Source organism: Lycium barbarum, chromosome 5, assembly GCF_019175385.1.
Source record: "Lycium barbarum isolate Lr01 chromosome 5, ASM1917538v2, whole genome shotgun sequence".
Lineage (NCBI taxonomy): Eukaryota > Viridiplantae > Streptophyta > Magnoliopsida > Solanales > Solanaceae > Lycium > Lycium barbarum.
The window spans coordinates 118,655,314-118,673,436 of NC_083341.1; the positions used below are offsets into that span (position 1 = coordinate 118,655,314).

Here is an 18,123-nt window from a genome sequence, read left to right on the forward strand (position 1 = left end):
TGACATGAATACAGTTGAGTTGAATACATATGATTGAATACAGTGAAAAGAATTTTTGAAATTTTTTTATTCGATGTATTCATGAATACAGCTAGGCCGTTTTATGAATACAGTGAGCCATTTTTCGAATACAGCGGGGTAACTGTAGCTACGAAATGTAAATATTGAAACTGTAGCTATGACAAAATTTAAACCCCCAAAGTGTAGTCATTTATGTAAAATTCCCTATTTTTAATCTAAAAAAAATTCAAACTCAATTAAAAGAACTGACTCAACCCAAAACCCATATGTAGAAATTAAAATATTAAAGAAACACAATCAATCCTTCCACCAAATCTATGATCCTTCTCTCTAAGGGCTTTCAAACAAAAAATGTGTGGAAACAAAATGTTCTTTTTGGGATTAACTTTTTTCATTTTGATAACTTTTTTTTTCCTTCATAATTTTAATGCAATTCAGAATCTTTTTCTATATGATTAATTTTCATGAGCGGAAATAAAATGTTGTGGCTTGTGATGCTAACTGTTGGATGGTGGAAAACACATGATTTGGTACGCCAACAAAATGTATCGGAGAAGGACATGACGGTGACGGTAGATAAGCTTGTTCTTGATTATTTAATTATATGCTCAAAGACTAAAATTTTTGAAGACTTGTTCTTGAAATCTTATAAATGTTGACTAATCTGCCTAACATTGAACTAGAGCATATTGAGCCATTTTTTTCCAATATATATGGAAAAATGTTACATTTCTGTTGGATGGTATAAAATTGAATTTTATGGAGTAATAGTTATTACTATTTGCATCGGAAGTAATAATCCTGTGATATTTGTTTTTCAAATTTATTCACCCTTTTAGTATTTTAATATTTGTATATGAGTTTTGGGGCAGGTCGGTTCTTTTTAATTGAGTTTGTATCTATTAGATTTTTTTTTTTAAATAAAGAAAAAATTACCCATCGAAAATTCGATTTTCCGGTAGGGTTGACTTTTGGTTTAATAAACTCAAAGTTTTATGAATTTTGTGTTAGAAAACATAGTTAAGTGACTTTGGCAAAAAAAAGTGATAGTTATGTGATTTTTGTGTTAGGATACATAGTTAAGAGATTTTGATGAAATAAATTATAGTTATGTGACCATCTATGAAATTTATCCAATTAAGGTTACACGAAAAATTAACCAGTTTAACATTAAGCTAAAGAAAAAGAGCTTCGTTGTCTTTGTCAACGTGAAAATAATAAAACTATCAGCATCAAAGGGTGTGTTCGGTATGAAGGGGTTTTTTTTTTTTCATGAAAAATGTTTCTTAAAAAATACAATAAGTGATTTGAATTTGCTAAGTAAGCAGAAAATTTTATCGCAATTTTTTTATATAAAATCTAGACAAACACTATGGAGGTAGGAGTAGGGGTAAGAGTGTGGAGTAGTGGAGGTGGGGGCTATGTGGAATTGGGTGTGTTGGAGGATCGGGAGGAATGAAATAATACCCTTATAGAACTTGTTTTTTCTATTTTCACCAGGAAAGTCATTTTTCTCATTTTTAAAGAATTTATTTTTCTAGAAAAAATGTTTTTCTAAAACTTTGATTAACCAAACATGAAAAAATTAAAAAATATTTTCCTCCCAACCAAACACACCCAAAATCTCTACTAATTTATGTATTGGACTCAAAACATATTTAAGGTCAGAGAAGGTTGATCAAATGAAGGATTAATGGTTGGTGGAGGTATCATGTATAAATCAAGTGGACCATGTCATTAACTGTGGCTATAGATGCAGATACAATAATGCAGCAATGTACAGTTGAATACCCAATTCATTTAACCGTGACAATTTTTTCTATATTGTGTCGAGCTTTTGGGGCATGAGAAGTGCAAGATGCATGTGGACCTGCTCACACATATCACATTAAAGTTAAAAAAAGACCTTTTTCCAGCCTCCACGCAACATGCTACTGAATATTTTATCATACATGATATTCACATGTATGATATACTAATTTAATGTAGAAAAAAACGAAAGATTACTTTCCTCGAGGAATAATATTTGTGATTCTTATGATCAAAAATTGATTTATAATGAACTTTGTAAAATTGTTTCTGCAATACATAAGGGGATCAAGGAGGAGAAGGGGAAAGGGGTGGTGACCGGTGGGAATCAAAGACTCCCACGAATATCAATAATAGGCTATATATAAGCTTTGATGGTTTAATTAAATGAATATTCTCAAAAGGGACAAGGCATAAGAACCATGAAATATGGCGAAATTGTTAGTTACACGTTTAAACTATGCGAGGGTGTAATTACCTAACTTAATTTTCCATATTATTTACACCCCTAAACTATACCAGAGTTCTATTACCCCCCTAAACTTAATTTTTCTGTATTATTTAAATCATGAATTATTTTGGTCTAGTTTTTGCTGCTGTCTAAGTGCAGTATTTGGACCATTTTTTGTGGATTTTTAGTCTAATTTTGGCTGCTGTTTTGGTGCATTTTTTTTGTAGTTTTGGTTTAGTTTTGATCTAATGGCATGAAGAAGAACAACAACTTGCAAGTTTTATAGACCAAATAAAAGAAGGAAACTTGTGCAAGATACCAACTTTACAAGTAGGACAACTTCATAAATGAGGGAAATTTGTGCAAAATATCAAGAATAATTTTATAGATATCAAAACTAGTGATGCAGCTTCATAAGTACAAAAATCAATGCATTTAATTGAGCCTAACCCAACCCTAAAAACTAGCTCATGAGGGGAGGATTGCCCAAGTTCATATAAAAAGAACAAGTCCCCCATTCCTAGCCGATGTGGGAGAACTCAACACCCCCCAAGCCGGTCAACTGGAGCCTGAACAATATAAATGGGGGTCCAACATCGCTGAAACAAAGAATTGGGACGGGTCCGGCTCTGATACCATGTAAAGAAATGGATCTTGGGCCTAACTCAACCCCCAAAGCTAGCTCATAAGGGGAGAATTGTCTAAGTCCATATAAAGAGACTAAGTCCCCCATCCTCAGTCGATGTGGGAAACTCAACAATATATAGGACCCTCACATAGTTACAATTTCGCTATAATTCAGGGGCATTCTTATGCCTTATCCGTTAATCTGTCAAAATACAGTTAAACTATCTAAGAACATTAATTGTATATTAATGATGAAAAACACTTAATTTAGGGAAAACTAATCATGACCTAATAGTTACATCAAATTACATTAATTATAAGTTAAGTAATAAATTGAGATGAATATATGTATTAATTAATTATAGTTAAGTTATATGAATATATGTAAATAAACATGTTATCTATTTATTTGATTGATTCAAACATCAACCGTGAGTTATTTTTTCCTCTTAACACAGTGGAAACACCTTAGATTTTTTGAGAGAAAATAATTCCCCAGTTGTGTCGAGTTTTGCATTTGTTATACCTCATTTTTAATCGGGTCAAAGCGGAGTACAACATATTGGTGATTCCTAATTATTTAACTTAAGAAGTCGCCACCTAATTATTTTAATGGTGAATTAAGACACCTAATTATTAATTAAGATAAAGTTAAACTAAACTCCGTTTTTCAAGGTCTTACGAGCCTAATAAATTCTAGGTAAGGGTTCTAAATATCCTAATGGGAAGGTGTTAAGCATCCATTAGAATCCATTAAATACGGTTACCGACCAAACTTAGGTTAATTAAAAAAAGAGTTAAACGATTTTTTTTTTTAAATACTATCTATAATAACTAGGTGCAGATTAGCTTAAAAGGATGATGCTAACATCTAAAACACTTATTTTAGCAATAAAATCCCAAAAGAGGTGAATGTAAAGTCCATTCCCAAAAGAAGTTCAAATTAGATAAAACCCGATTTTGAAGGTATTAGAAAGAGCATTGAAGGAATTCGTTTGCAATAAAAAAAAATGTTTTACTTGCTTGCAAGGAACTTGGCTCTAAAAAAAAATAGTTACTTTCATTGAAATGCCAAGAAAATTAGTGCCGGTTAATTTAATATTTTAAGGAAATGGTGGGTCTAATGGACCCAAAATATGGTGCTAAACTGCAAGTGCTAAATGGGTGAGCTAGAAAAGATTGATTTTAGAAAGTTTTGACATGTTAAAACTTTGAGCTAGAGATATACTCAAAAAAAAAAAAAAACATTCAAGGATCATTCTCTTAAAATAAATTGGACTTCTTGAAATAAGAAAAGAGACCTATTTCCTGCTGAAATGACCAAATGCTCGTCTTTCAAATTGAGCGAAAAACTACTTTCATTTGAACATTTTAGAATAAATTAGCTCTTAAAACAAATGCTTATTCTTCTAAGTAAAAATATTTTCGACTCATATAATAAAGAGACTCTTAAAAATTGGGCTTGGAGTATTGTCCTGGAAAATGTTACTCACTAAAGTAATATTCCCTACATCCCCCTCTAATTTCTCTAATTTAGTTGTTCTAAGTCGACGATTTTAAGCCAATAACAAACACTCACAGCCAAGAAAATAAAAAGTGAATTGATCCTAAGACAAGCTAAAGAATGCAACAGAGCGCCTTCCGCTCCCCTTCGGATGTTTTCAAGAGAGGAGAGAATCGAATGTAGAATAGATGCGAGTCTGAATCTAGCGGCAATATCGAGTCTCGGAATGAAACTCCTTGTGGCGATGAGAGTCTTTTATGAAGACTCCATTTTGCTCCAAAGTGTACATGCAAAGAAAGGGAGATAAAGATTAGTATTTGAATCAAGACCATTTAAACTAGTCATTTCTCAATCAAAGTTAATGAGAGAGCAGCAAAAGCAGTCAAAAATACCACATTTAGTGGGCAGCAACATGATACTAGAAAGTACTTCTACCAAATGAAAAAGAAGGTACTCGTTTTATAACGCAGTGAGAAATTACTCTAAACAACATCTTAGACATCAATATTATAATTTGTAGAAATGCTGGAGCATGAAAGACATTTTAAACTTAAACATACATGACAGCATTCTTTCCATTCTCATAGCACATTAAGACAAGCGACAAAGAGTAGTTTTGGTTTAAGTGATAGGTTGCTGTTTTACCATTTTAAACACACATGGGTAATCAAGCAAATTTGAGATCTATACTTGAGCATAATCTCAGTAACTTAAAAGACGCAGCAAGTATATTTTGAAATCATTTGGACTGAATTCAAGAAGCATTTGTAAAATAATACTTAGATTCTAAGAGATTTAACCCAAACAGGGAAGAAAACTGGGAAACAATCTGAACAGATTCACGCTCGGAACAACCATTAGTTGAGTGTTACCATTTGAATATAAAACTAGATAGACGTTTAGAGCCATTCAGACCCCACTGAAACAGTATGCAAAAGAGCAGGTACTTTGGTAGTTGGAAAACATTTTGCTACTCAACGTGCTGGTGATTTTACTGGGGATCAATTTGTTGTTAAAACACTTAAAGCTGGTTCTGAACCGAACCTATTAACCTTTGAAAATCACACATTAGCATCCAACAGGTTCCAAACCACACATATCTCTAAATGCTCAAACTAATCAAGAAAAAACCATTCTTTAAAAAAAAAAAAAAACACCTGATGCCCTAACACCCAAAAAGAGTGACTAAATAAATATCAGAACAAAGACGACAGACAGAACTCATGAGATGACTATCGTTCTACCCCTTAGACAATCACATGCATTAGTAAAACAAAGAATTTGAACTTAAGTCATTTTTATATCCATTTGTAATGAAACACAATACTTGGTATACAGGATCCTCTTTATACATTAGAAGAACTTGACAAAAAAAATATTTACTAGTTACCTTCTCAATATCAAATTCCTAAGGTCATGATTTGCAACAGCAACAAAACTAAAAAGATCCTAGCAATTTGAACCAGTAGGTGCTGGGCGTGTGCAAGGTTGTGAGAGGCATGTGGTCAGCGTGTGTTGGTTGTATGCTTCTGACTGTGTGGCGCTGACATGGCGCTTGCGTGGCATCCACGTGGAAAAGTTATGTGGAATGGGCTGTGTAGATTGGGTTCTCCTTTAGGCTATTAGGATCATATTTTATACGGAAAAGGGTCAAATATACCCCGTACTATCAGAAAAGGGCTAAATATATACCCTTCGTTATACTTTGGGTCTAAATATACTCCTATCGTTATACTATTAGCTCAAATATACCCCTTCACCGTTAAAGTTGTCCAAGTTGAAACCCAATCCCACATGACACTAATATTTTAATGAGGTGGGCACAATGTGACATGCCACGTCATTAATCAAACCCAATTTTACCCCACCTCCCTTTCCTTTCATATCATCTTTCACCCTTAACATCTTCCTCTCCACCATTGCTACACCCTTTCACTAATATTTTATTTTAAGTTAAGGGTGATCAATTTAAGATATTATGGATTTTGTTTAGATCTCACGCATCAAAGGATTATCGAATATGTATATAACTTTTTTGATGATATTTTCTTACAGCGATCAATATGTTCAGGTGCGGTAGATTGTAATTCAACAGTGGAAGTTTGCTTCAAGTGGTTAATGATTTTATTGTGTTTGAACCATTAGATTCTATATATAGTTGATTCCAACTTTGTTCAGGATTGAGTTTGCTGCTAGTTTTTTTTTTTTCCACCAACGTTTGCTGCTAGTTGCATTACAATTCTTTGGATAATAGCAGTGGTAACTGTTTTGTTATTGCTTCTCCAAATATGGATGCACAGAAGTATTTGTACAACTGGACAATGGTGGAGAAGGAGATGTTAAGGGTAAATGATGATATGGAAGGAGAGGGAGGGGGCTAAAATGGGTTTGGTTAATGATGTTGTATGTCACATAATACCCACCTCATTAAAATATTAGTGTCATGTAGGATTGAGTTTCAACTTGGACAACTTTAACGGTGGAGGGATATATTTGAGCTAATAGTATAACGGTAGGGGTATCTTTAGACCCAAAGTATAACGAAGGGTATATTTGACCCTTTTTCAATAGTACAGGGGTATATTTGACCCTTTTCCGTATTTTATATGAATTGGGCTAGTATGAAGCCTATTTATCTTGGACTTAATATACTTTCTTCCTTATAGTTATTTGGGCTCCTAAATTAAGATGAAAGATACTTCTTTATTTAATTATATATTAACGCGTGCTAAAGTATTACCTAATATAAAAAATATATTTATTAGTACTCAAATAAAATTATACGATATCGTAATAGTCACGCGATAATATTTTTTAAAGTTTAAAAGTAAGTAAATGCCATCGTCTAAATATATAAAATAAATGCGATGCGTAAGATGTTAAAAGTGATGCAATATAATGAAAATAATAATCATCATAATAATAATAATCATAATAATAATAATAATAGTAATAACGGTAATAAAAATGATAATAGCTAATGACTATAGTAGGATAATGAAAAACGACGATATTAATAGAAAGCTAATAAGTGTAGTAAAGTATAAATAACTATTCTTAAGTTGTCAAAATATTAGAAGCGCAAATAAATATTTTGGAAGAAAGGCGAGACAAAATTGGGTGTCAACAACATTCTTAGTTGTTTTTTTTTTTTTTTTTTTTTTTTTTTAAATAATCCAGAACACGAGAGCTAATTCTAGATTCAAAATACGGTAACCGGAGAGGGTTTTAACTTTTTTGTTGTTGCTACTACCTGTATTTAATTATTGTTTGAGTCTTTGTATGGAACATGTTCAATATAAATGAGATACATATAGTATCATATTATCATTTATTCACTTAATAAATATAGTCAATTTAACTCCGGATAAAAAAGAAATACTGCCATAGTAAAAATAAATAATTAATCAAATTTGAGATTATAATAATGTGGTTGATTTATTCATCCATGGTATAAACGTGCACGAAGACAATGAGTGTCATCCAACTCACGTAATAATTACTAGTCGTATGTCTTACATAAAATATGGTCTGGGTGTGATGAATGATGGAGTATTTTTTTCCCACTGTCAAATGTTTTGATTTGAACTTTCGGAATAGAGAAAGCAGTGTGCTCGTTTGTAATGAATTTTACGTGGCTCAAATTACTACGTTTTGGACCGTATGATTACAATTACATTAAAAATGGTCATCATTCTTCAAAATCACCCTAAATAATTAACCCCAACTCGCAAGTGGGGATGGTCCATGATCTTCTTTTGTTTCCTAAAAATGTTTTTTCTTGTTCCTTAAAGATTCAAATCTTAATTGTTGGGATTTAACTTTATGGAGAGCAGAAAATCCAAAATTGATGAAGATTAAAAAATTGTGAGATTCTGAGACTCTGAATGCACATGGAGATTAAAGTGAAAGATCATAGCTGCAAAAATCCTTCATTTTACCGAACTCCATATTTTCTAATTTTCTATCATAAGATGCAATGTTTGTTAATTAAATGAAGGTCTGTTTCCACTCAAATTTTGAAATTTGAATATACATCATGAAGTTGACCATTTCCCTATGACAGAAAAAATTGCTAGTAGTCATTACATGGTAATGTTCTTGATTTGCTTGAGTTAAAATAGTTTTTAAAATGATAATTATATGTAAACCACGTTTCGCACCTTGCTAGGCAGGAATTAGCACGGATGGGGCTCCTTGGCTGCAAATTCATCTGAATCTGATATTTTTGACGTGTAACATGATATATATATGCATGGAAATCTACTTAAATTTAACAAAATGTTATATACTTGAATCCATAATATTAAAGTAAAAATTAATTTAGTGTTGAAAATTTTGAATATTAAACCTATATAATTTTATATTTCGAATCCCACTGGACATTAGTTTAATGACAAAAAAACAAATTCTTAATGTGGATAATGTTGAAGTTTGTGTTATTATCTTGGAACCACTGCTGATCACAGTATACAGCTAAGGTTATTCTGTGGGTTGCACTGGGTGATGTTCTATATTACTAGTCAATTTGAAGAAGTTGTTAATTTAACAATTTCTAATCTTGGTAGGTTTGATATTTCAATCTCCCGGTTTAGTCGCCTCAATTAAGAGAATTATTGTTCTCATGACCTTAGGCATCATTTAGTTCACATACTAGTTACACGAGAATTATAATTTAGTGCTTATTTATGCAATGAATAATAATGAAAAGTTTATTATGCAGTGAATTAATATTCAGAAAATAATAACACATAAATTTATGTAGGAGATAACAAGTACGTGGAATGTTAGCAATTATATGAAATGTTTTCACATCCTTTTTAAATATTTATACACTCCAGTAGCTAAGAGGAAAAAAGAAACTTCATTTGTGGAGAAAGAAAACAAAAATTTCAGAAATATACAAGTTGGTCACTTACATTACAAAAAAAATAGCCCTAAACTTACATTACGAAAAACTGTCCAAACTATACAAACATATACAGACATCTACAGACATATACAAACACTTATACCAACATATATAAACATATAAGAAGGCAGAGAGAGAGAGAGAGAAAAGTTTGGGTCTTTTTTTGTAAGATTTAAAAAAATGAGTCAATTTTGATAGTATTGTTGCCCCAATTAACATACAGTGTAATTTTCTCAAAAGAAAATTCGAATTAATAAAGGGTAATGTATTTGTAGGAGTCTGAATGCATATGGAGATCACATTGAGGGATCATACCTGCAAACATCCTTCATTACTCCATATTTCTAATTTTATATCAATAGATGCAATGTGACAGTTAAATGAAAGTTTGTTTCCACTCAGTTTCTTTAATGTGTCACAATTATTTTTCTCTCTCAAGACTGACCACATTCCCATTACAGATCAGGCCAATTATCCCAAGTCAGAATCAAGATGCTTAAAAAAACACAAAAAATAAATAAATAAAATGCTACAAGCAGCCATTATACAGCGCAATGTTCTTGATTTACTTGAATTAAATAGGATACAAAAAATGCCAGTCCATAACTCCATATGCCAAGACAAATAATCAAAGTTGACAATTTTGTCTTTGTTTTATCTTGTCATCACTGCTTACAAAATTAATGCAAACTAATGATTATTCTGTGGGTGGCTGCCCGCATATTAAGCTGTTGATTTGACTATTTTTTCTTTTTACTCCTTTATTTTAAGTTATGTGGCAATATTTCACTTTTAAATCATTCAAAAAGAATTTTAGAATTTTAAAAAATAATTTAACATAAATTTTATCCTTAATAATTTTTAATATAATAACATGTTTAAAATACACATTCTTTAAATTAAATTTCATATTTGTTCAAACTTTACCACATAAGTTAAAACAAAGGAGGTACTTGCTTTTTCGATCTCTCGATTTAGTTGCCTCGATCTAAGAAAATTATAACCTATACATGGAGAGACAAACCTCTTGTAAAATTGATAATTTTGAAGTTCGAGATCTGGTAATGAAAAACTTTTTGATAAGAGCATTTAATCTTTCTCAATTTATTTGATGCGGAGAAGTTTTACTATATGCCTAACACATCTGACATTAAAATAAAAACCAACAATTTGAGGGGCAATAATTAAAGACCACCCCAAAAGAAGGGCAATCCTGCAAATTGCCGTCATTTTTTTGTTGTTGCGCGGATTGCCCTTCTTTTGGGATGGTCTTTAATTGTTGCCCCTCAAATTGCTGGTCTTTAATTTTTGCTCTTCACGTAGAAACCCTGAGGTTCTGGGTTCGAACCCCGCTCTGACATAAAAATAAAAATAAAAATAATTTCGCAAGGCAAGGCTTGAAGAAAGTTATGTCGGAGCCGGCATATGCACCCTTAAGGCATAACTAAAGTCTGTCGGAGGAGGCAGACTTTGCCTTAAGCTTTAATTTTTTTTTTTTTTACTTTACAATGCAAACTTTTAGTTATGCCTTAAGGAAAAGTTCCGCCTTGTGGGGCATACATTTAGCTATGCCTTAACTAAGAGTCTGTCCTATAAGGCATAACTAAACTATGTCTTAAGGAAAAGTCACTATGCCTTAAGGAAAAGTCATAAGGTGGAACTTTTCCTTAAGGCATAAGGCATAGATTTTGCATTAAGGAAAAATTCCGCCTTATGCAGCATACTTTTAATTATGGTTTAACTAAAATTCTGCCCCATAAGGCACAACTAAACAATGCAAAAAGTTCTGCCGGATCCGGCATAACTTTAGTCATGCCTTAAGTGCGCATATGCCGGCTCCGGCATAACTTTCTCAAGTCTTGCCTTGAGAAATTATTTTTATTTTTATGCCTGAGTGAGGGTTCGAACCCAAAAACTCAGGGTTTCTACGTGAAGGACAAAACTTAAAAGGCTACAAATATGAGGGGTAAAATCTAAAGACCACCCCAAAGGAAGGGCAATCCGTGCAAAAAAATCCCTTTTTGGGATATAAAAATGTGGATCCACATATTACACTTTTGGGTCCACAATTTTAAGTTCATTTTTTTGTCTCACAAAATATAGCCTCGCACAACTATTATCAATTGTGTGAGGCACATTTTAAAATTTTTCATTTTCTATTTCGTCCTAGGTTCCCCAAGCCTGCAAAGCCGGGGTACTTTGAGGGACAAACCAAAAAGAACAAAAAAAAAAAAAAAAGGAATAGAAAAAGGAAAATTGGCAAAGTCAAATCAAAGTTCAGCTTTCAGGAGACGACATGAAATTGTGAGTTGATTTTGAGTCTCCTACATGAAAAGTGTGATATTTTTTACCCACTAAAATAACTCAATTCGACCCAAAATTTGGTGGAAATTTTTTTTGGGTCGGGTTGAGTTATTTTAGTGAGTAAAAAATTATTTAAGGGTAAAATAATTTTGAAGGGCTGGGATGATGCCACGTGGCAGCAGTTAGACATAAGGGTATAATTGACCCCATAGTATAATTGTAAGGGTATAATTGGTCCTAAAGTATAACGAAGGGTATGAATAAACCATTTTTCAAAGTTCAGGAATAATTTTGACCCTTTTCCCTTTTTTTTATTGCAAAAAGATTTGCCAGCAAACAATCTTTGTTCTTTCATATGGAAACACCACTATAGCACTATAAGGTAAAATTATTTACATAAACTGTTTATATCAAATTATATTAATTTATCAAAATTATTAGTAATTTAATAAGATAAAAATATAATAAATAATCATGATTAAATTAAAAAAATGTTTGTTCAAACACACGATTCTTAGAATTTTCCTCAAAGATGGTTTTGTTCATACACTTATTATAAAAGGATCACGTCATAGGGATTATCTAAACAGTAATTAAAAATATAAAAAACTGTCTTGTGCATCATTTCTTTTTTTGATCTTTTTGTCCCCCCCCCCCCCCCCCCCCTCCAAAAAAAAATGCCTACTCTAACAAGCTTCTAGTTGTTTAGAGTATTTTTTTTCTTTATTCTTTTCATTTAATGAAATAGATATGCAGACTTTTGCCAAAAAGAATAAAATGGACATAGAAGATTCATATATCACGTTCCACCAACCATATATACTAACAGTTTTGTCATTGATTTTTCGTTATTTCTTTATTCTACCATGAGATTTAGATTATTGGTACAACCTCAGTCAGACTTTCAGAAATAACACATCAACCAATAACACAAAGGTTGCTAAGGAAAAATTACATGTCCCTTAATGATCAAAAGGAAAGCATAAATTAAAGAAGCAAATGAACTTGTCCCTTCAGGGACATACAATAAAATTAGAACGATATAAATAAGATTGGCATGAACCATGCACAAGAATGATGCGCACAAATCGAGAAATTGTCCAATTTTTTTTTTTTTTTTTTTTTTTTTTGAGAAAAAAGTGAACTTGTTCAGTTCGTGATGCTGTTAGGCACACCCCTACCAGTTACACCAGGACCTGATGATGAAGGTACAAACAATTCATAGGGAGCAATACCAGCACCACATCTGTTTTTAAGACTTGCATCCTCATTTCTTTCTTTTATAGTCTGCTCAATCTCCACTAATCTTGCAAAGAATCGTTCATACATTTTTATTACTTCTTGATCATTGTTTAAGAAACTGTTGCAGCTGAAGCAAGTATTCTTCGTCTGGAGAATGTGACGATGCTGCATGTTGAACGACTAACAACTTGGTTGCCTGAAGTTGAGTAGGCAAAGATGACAGAAAAAATTTCTCAGGGTCAAGAAGAAACTGCTTGTACTCAGGATCATGTTCTTCCGGTATGAGTTTCCTCATTAGTAGGGGACGGTGCAACACATAGCCCCCTAACGGATACTGTCCAAAATTTATAGCTGCATGATGACCAAAATCAACCCAAATCATTGTGGTAAGTATGCTACATAAGTCCTCTTTAGTAGCAAGGTTTGGCCACCAAGGCTGAGTTCTCTTTTCAGGGTGTCCCTTGTTCTTGATCTCATTCCACCAACCTTGGAGCTCGACATTTGACACGACAGAATCTGGCTCGGAATAGTAGTGTTGAACATAGGATTCGACAAGTTCTTTTATGGCAGAATATACGAGAAGTCCATCTGCTGCAAACGGGTAGTCTTCAATCACGAGTTTCACTCCACATGACTCTGTTGGATCTTCCACTGCCATGCCCCTGTTCATTATGTTGCTTAATTATCAGAAGCAAGCACTTATGTACAACAAGCATGTGACAGTAGTTTGAGTGTCTAGATGAAATTTGCTGACAAATTTAAGGGACTATCGATGTATTCTTCAAGTATCAACTTACAGGTCATGAAAGTCTAAGTGAGGCTTTTACCTTCTAACCAAATCAGCAGGCAATGCTTCCATATCAAACCGCCATAGGTTCTTGTAGGCTACTGTACTTAGCTCCATCCCATACTTTCTTGCGCTATCGAGAGCCTGAACAAGTCCATTTGCAGTTAAAAAGTTTTTTCTAGTAAAAGCATTGACTTGCAATGTGTAGCGCATTTGAGGGTGAAGCAGCTTGTAAATTGGGTGCATAGAACTTAACTGCCTGCGGGTACCAATAATATATGGTTCCGAACATGCGTGGATTCTCATCCTGTAACATTTGATACACATCCCATCCTTAAATATGTAATAATGGTAACATATTGATTGTGGTCACTTTATAAAAAAATATAAAAACTTTGACAGGGAAGGGGGTCTAAACAATTTGCAGTGTGAGTGTGAGTTGAAAAGAAACTATCAATGTGTTACAGTGTGAGTTGAATAAACTCTTACCAATGATTAACCATATTTAAAATGGTTGCTTCGTTGGAGCAAACATGCATGCGCTTTAGCTAGCTTCCAAAGCCAAATGGTTGTAGCATCACGACCAGGAGTAAATATGCGCTTGGTCCTTCGTGAAGTAGGTGTTAGAGGAAGTGAGAGTTCAATAAGGACTGGCATTAGAATTCCTTTTGGTCTGTAGAAGAGACTGTTCTGGAGGCATAAGCTTTTCTTCTAACCTGCATAACCAATTTGAAGAAAAAATACTTATAACGAATGCTCAAAAAATTACTACAAGGGAGTCGTGGTTGAATATCAATCCAAGGGTTGGCGGACTGTGGAGTCAAGTTTGAAGGTTCAGGAAGAGGAAATCTTTGTTTTCATGTTTTCATAGCGTGAATACCAACACATATGAGGAGTGGATGCAAAGATTAAAGCTTCAATTTCACATTGAAACTAGAGATAGACATTTTTAGATGGAAAGCAAAGGCACAATTGAAATAAAGACATCTGCAGATATAAACAGTCAAAATATTTGAAGTGTAGCACAAATGTTGGAGAAGGGACATTCTCTTGAATCCAAAGCTAACAATTGCACTATCTTTTATGCTTAAATAAAAGATGAATATTCAAGTTTCTAAAATGGAATGGGATGAGGCCAAAGCTTATGCTGTAGATATTTTTGAAAATTTTCACATGGAAGAATTAGAAGCGTTTGAGTTCACCAATATCTACATGTGAAAAGTTGAAATATTATCCTGATGCAAAGAGAGCTGATGAGTATGAGAAACTAATGGTATTGTAATATGATAATATCATGTAGAGCTAAGAAAAATAAGCGGATAACACCACAATCCACTGTGAGAGTTGAATATACTGCTGCTTCCTTTGAACTAGTCCATTGATTAAGAAAATATAATTATTTCTTGGTTATGAGCCCGAATAACCAATTATGATAGTTTTTTGCAGTGTTAACCTCATAGAATCCAGTGTTCTGTTGGGATATATACTATTAACCATGTGTTTGAATATAGTATTTATTATAGAACAATTATTTATTCATTGTTTAATAAAGAATTAAATAGATCATGTACCAGTATGTGTGTCCTTTACTTATATAGTAGATGATTTAGTGTATAGAGTTTAGCTTATACACGAAAGATTAAATCGTCGATTCTTATAAGTATAAAATTTATGTTCACAATCTAAGATGGAAATTGGACAAAGCCATCGGTATGATTGTAGCCCAAGATTAATATAATGTATCTTCATTATGGGAACGGTATAGTTTCGTCTTCTTGTGCTAGTACATTTTGTATGTATTGAACGGATCAAGTAGAGATAAGTGTTTTTGTACTGAATATATAAAACAAATTCTCTAGTTCATTAAATGTACTTATACTCTTAATCTTGATATAATTATTATGATCACTGTGATTTGTTCATTATTTTGATTTATTAAAAGGTACAACTCAATTGCGGGTCTATGTATTCCTGGTAAATTGGATGATGTCAAATTACATTTGTGAAATAATAATTAGTTGATAGAATCCATGTCTCGACTTTGAGATTGATGATACCCCTTTATGGATGCTTATAAGTCTCATGTGAAAACCCTGCAGGTGGATTTTGTATCCGTCACATGATGTAAGTTAAGCAGAAATATAAATGATTCAATTAGTCAATGAATTAAATTGTCAGTAATTTAATTTAATTGATTGATATCTGTAATCTTAACATGGGGAGTTAAATAAGATTTAATGAAAGATTTCGAAATTGAATTGAGGAGTGCAGTTGCGATTTTTTAGTGGAATAATTCGTAATTTATTATGGTAGAATTAATTCAGATTGTTTGAATTAATTCCATAATAGGAAGCCTCGTTAATTAAATTCTGTGGTCCCTGCTGTGCCCGAATAATAAAGAATTAAATGGAATATTATTTCTTGGTGGAAAATAAAGACCTAACAGGTTTTGAAAAGGGAAAAAACCCTAAACCTGTAGTTATAAAACAGGGTTCTTATTCCATAAGGAGGCTAAGGGTTTTAGAAGTTTCTTTAACTTTTTCCATAGAAATTCGCCCACACGAATTTCGCAGATTCTGGTATTATTCGGGTTACACAGCAGAAGACTGCGGAACTGAAGGCTGATGATCTCGTGGATGGTGTGTGTTCGTGGGTGAAGATTCGATTCTTGGTCGCGGTCACGCTTCAAGAGATAAGTATCAATTTTATGTTTGATCAATATCTTTGATTATGTGTTATCTATATTACATGCAAGTTCGATCCTGGCTATTTGCTTCCGCTGCGTGTGCCTGTATTCCAACAATTGGCATCAAGAGCCTACTTGCATCTAAATAGATAACTCGATGTATATTTGTATGTATGTTCGATTATATACATGAATATGCATTTTTAACCTAAGTTCGTTTTTTTGTCGAAATCAATTTTATTTGACGAGGTTGATAACAGTGGTGTATAGTTATCACCGTGTATGATTGCAATTTTTTCCGAATTGCAAGACTACATATAAAATTCCTCATAATGGTGTTTGTGTTTTAAATTACGGTGTCATCCACTGTTTAGTAAATCACGGTCCTTGTTGGTTTCGAATTTACGGCGGCTGAAAAGACTTGTTTTTGTCTCTGGTAGTCTGGTTGAAGCAACCATCTATGTGACTATCCTTTAATAAAAATAAAAAAATAAAAATATGGAGTTGTTGCAAGATTTCAAGCGGCGGCTGCGCCATTTTTTTTAGGGATTGAAAGTGAAGTAACCAATTTTGGTTGCTGCCAAGTTTTTCCTGTAACAAAGAAAATGGTATCTTTTGTTTTTCAAACTGATTTAGGCATAATTCTTTTGTGTTAAACTAATTTTATTTGACAGCATAAAGTTTTCACTAAGATTAATTGATAGATGACGTGTGAATATTTGTTTAGACGCCAGACATATGCGTCTCTGTGCTGTCAAGTATTGGTCTAGTTTATAGTAATTACATGAGCATTTAATTGTATAAATTAAGAATTTTGTGATTAATAAATAGTTATCACTAAAGCGATTTATTTATTTGGAATCATTGAAAATTCTTAAAGCTTTATACATGTAAAATCATATCAACACATGACATCAGCGTTTCACGTTTTTTTGATTTAACAAGAGAAAGAGAAGCAAAAGTAAAACAGATCTGGTTTCTGTTTTACCCAGTAGTAGAGGCCCCTCCGGCGAGTTTTACAAATCAGTATATTTCAACTGAGAGTCCCTTCTCTGAACGCCACTATTCAATCAATAAGTCGCTGTTTCAATCTCTGTCCTTTGTCTCTCAACCACAACAATTTTATCAGCTGTTCTTCTAGGTTGGGATTCAGAGGAAAATACAGTGACGATCTCTCTCCTTAGCTCCAAAGCTTTCCAATCCAAGATACATCTGAAATTTGTTGGTGTTCATCACAAATCGAAGATCTGAAATGACGGTGAAGGTGCCGCTGTAATTCGTACTTGTTTAATTAAGTGCAGCAGAGGATTAATTTACGGGTAAAGAAAGATCGAAGCTATCAGGTTTGATCTATTGAACTTGCCATTGTTTCTTCAATCCTTTGTGTCTGATATTGCTGTATTTATTGTGGTTTAATACTCCATGATTGTTGAGCTGTTTTCATACATCTATGATTTTGGCTTTGCATAATTACTTGACCATTCTGCCATATTAGCTCCATTAGTTATTCTTCTGCTTTGTTAAAATTTAAAAGAAAAAAGAAAAAAAAAATCACAATTACTAAAAATTCAAACTGTCCAGAAAAGCAGACTGAAGATCTGAAGATACACCTGCCTTCTTTCTTTTAGATTATTTTCAAATTTGTCAGATCTGACTTTTTCTCTGTTTAGTTGTACAATTCTTTAGCTACTTCGCTTGTGCAATCAATTTTATTTTTAGATTTGCTCAAGATCTGAATCAATTTTACCTTTAAAGATTGGTATTTTGTATCACTTTTCCG

At 32.8% G+C, this 18,123-nt stretch overlaps 1 non-coding gene and 1 pseudogene across 1 annotated transcript; one reads left to right on the top strand and one right to left on the bottom strand.

The window, feature by feature from the left end:
• The first annotated feature begins 12,635 nt into the window (after nucleotides 1-12,635).
• On the top strand, nucleotides 12,636-12,738 carry LOC132642950 (U6 spliceosomal RNA). Its single transcript, XR_009583420.1, has one exon. It is a non-coding gene; the product is annotated as a U6 spliceosomal RNA (small nuclear RNA).
• A 39-nt stretch (nucleotides 12,739-12,777) lies between these two features.
• LOC132639676 (lipoxygenase 6, chloroplastic-like) overlaps nucleotides 12,778-18,123 on the bottom strand; it is a 30,594-nt pseudogene continuing 25,248 nt past the window's right edge.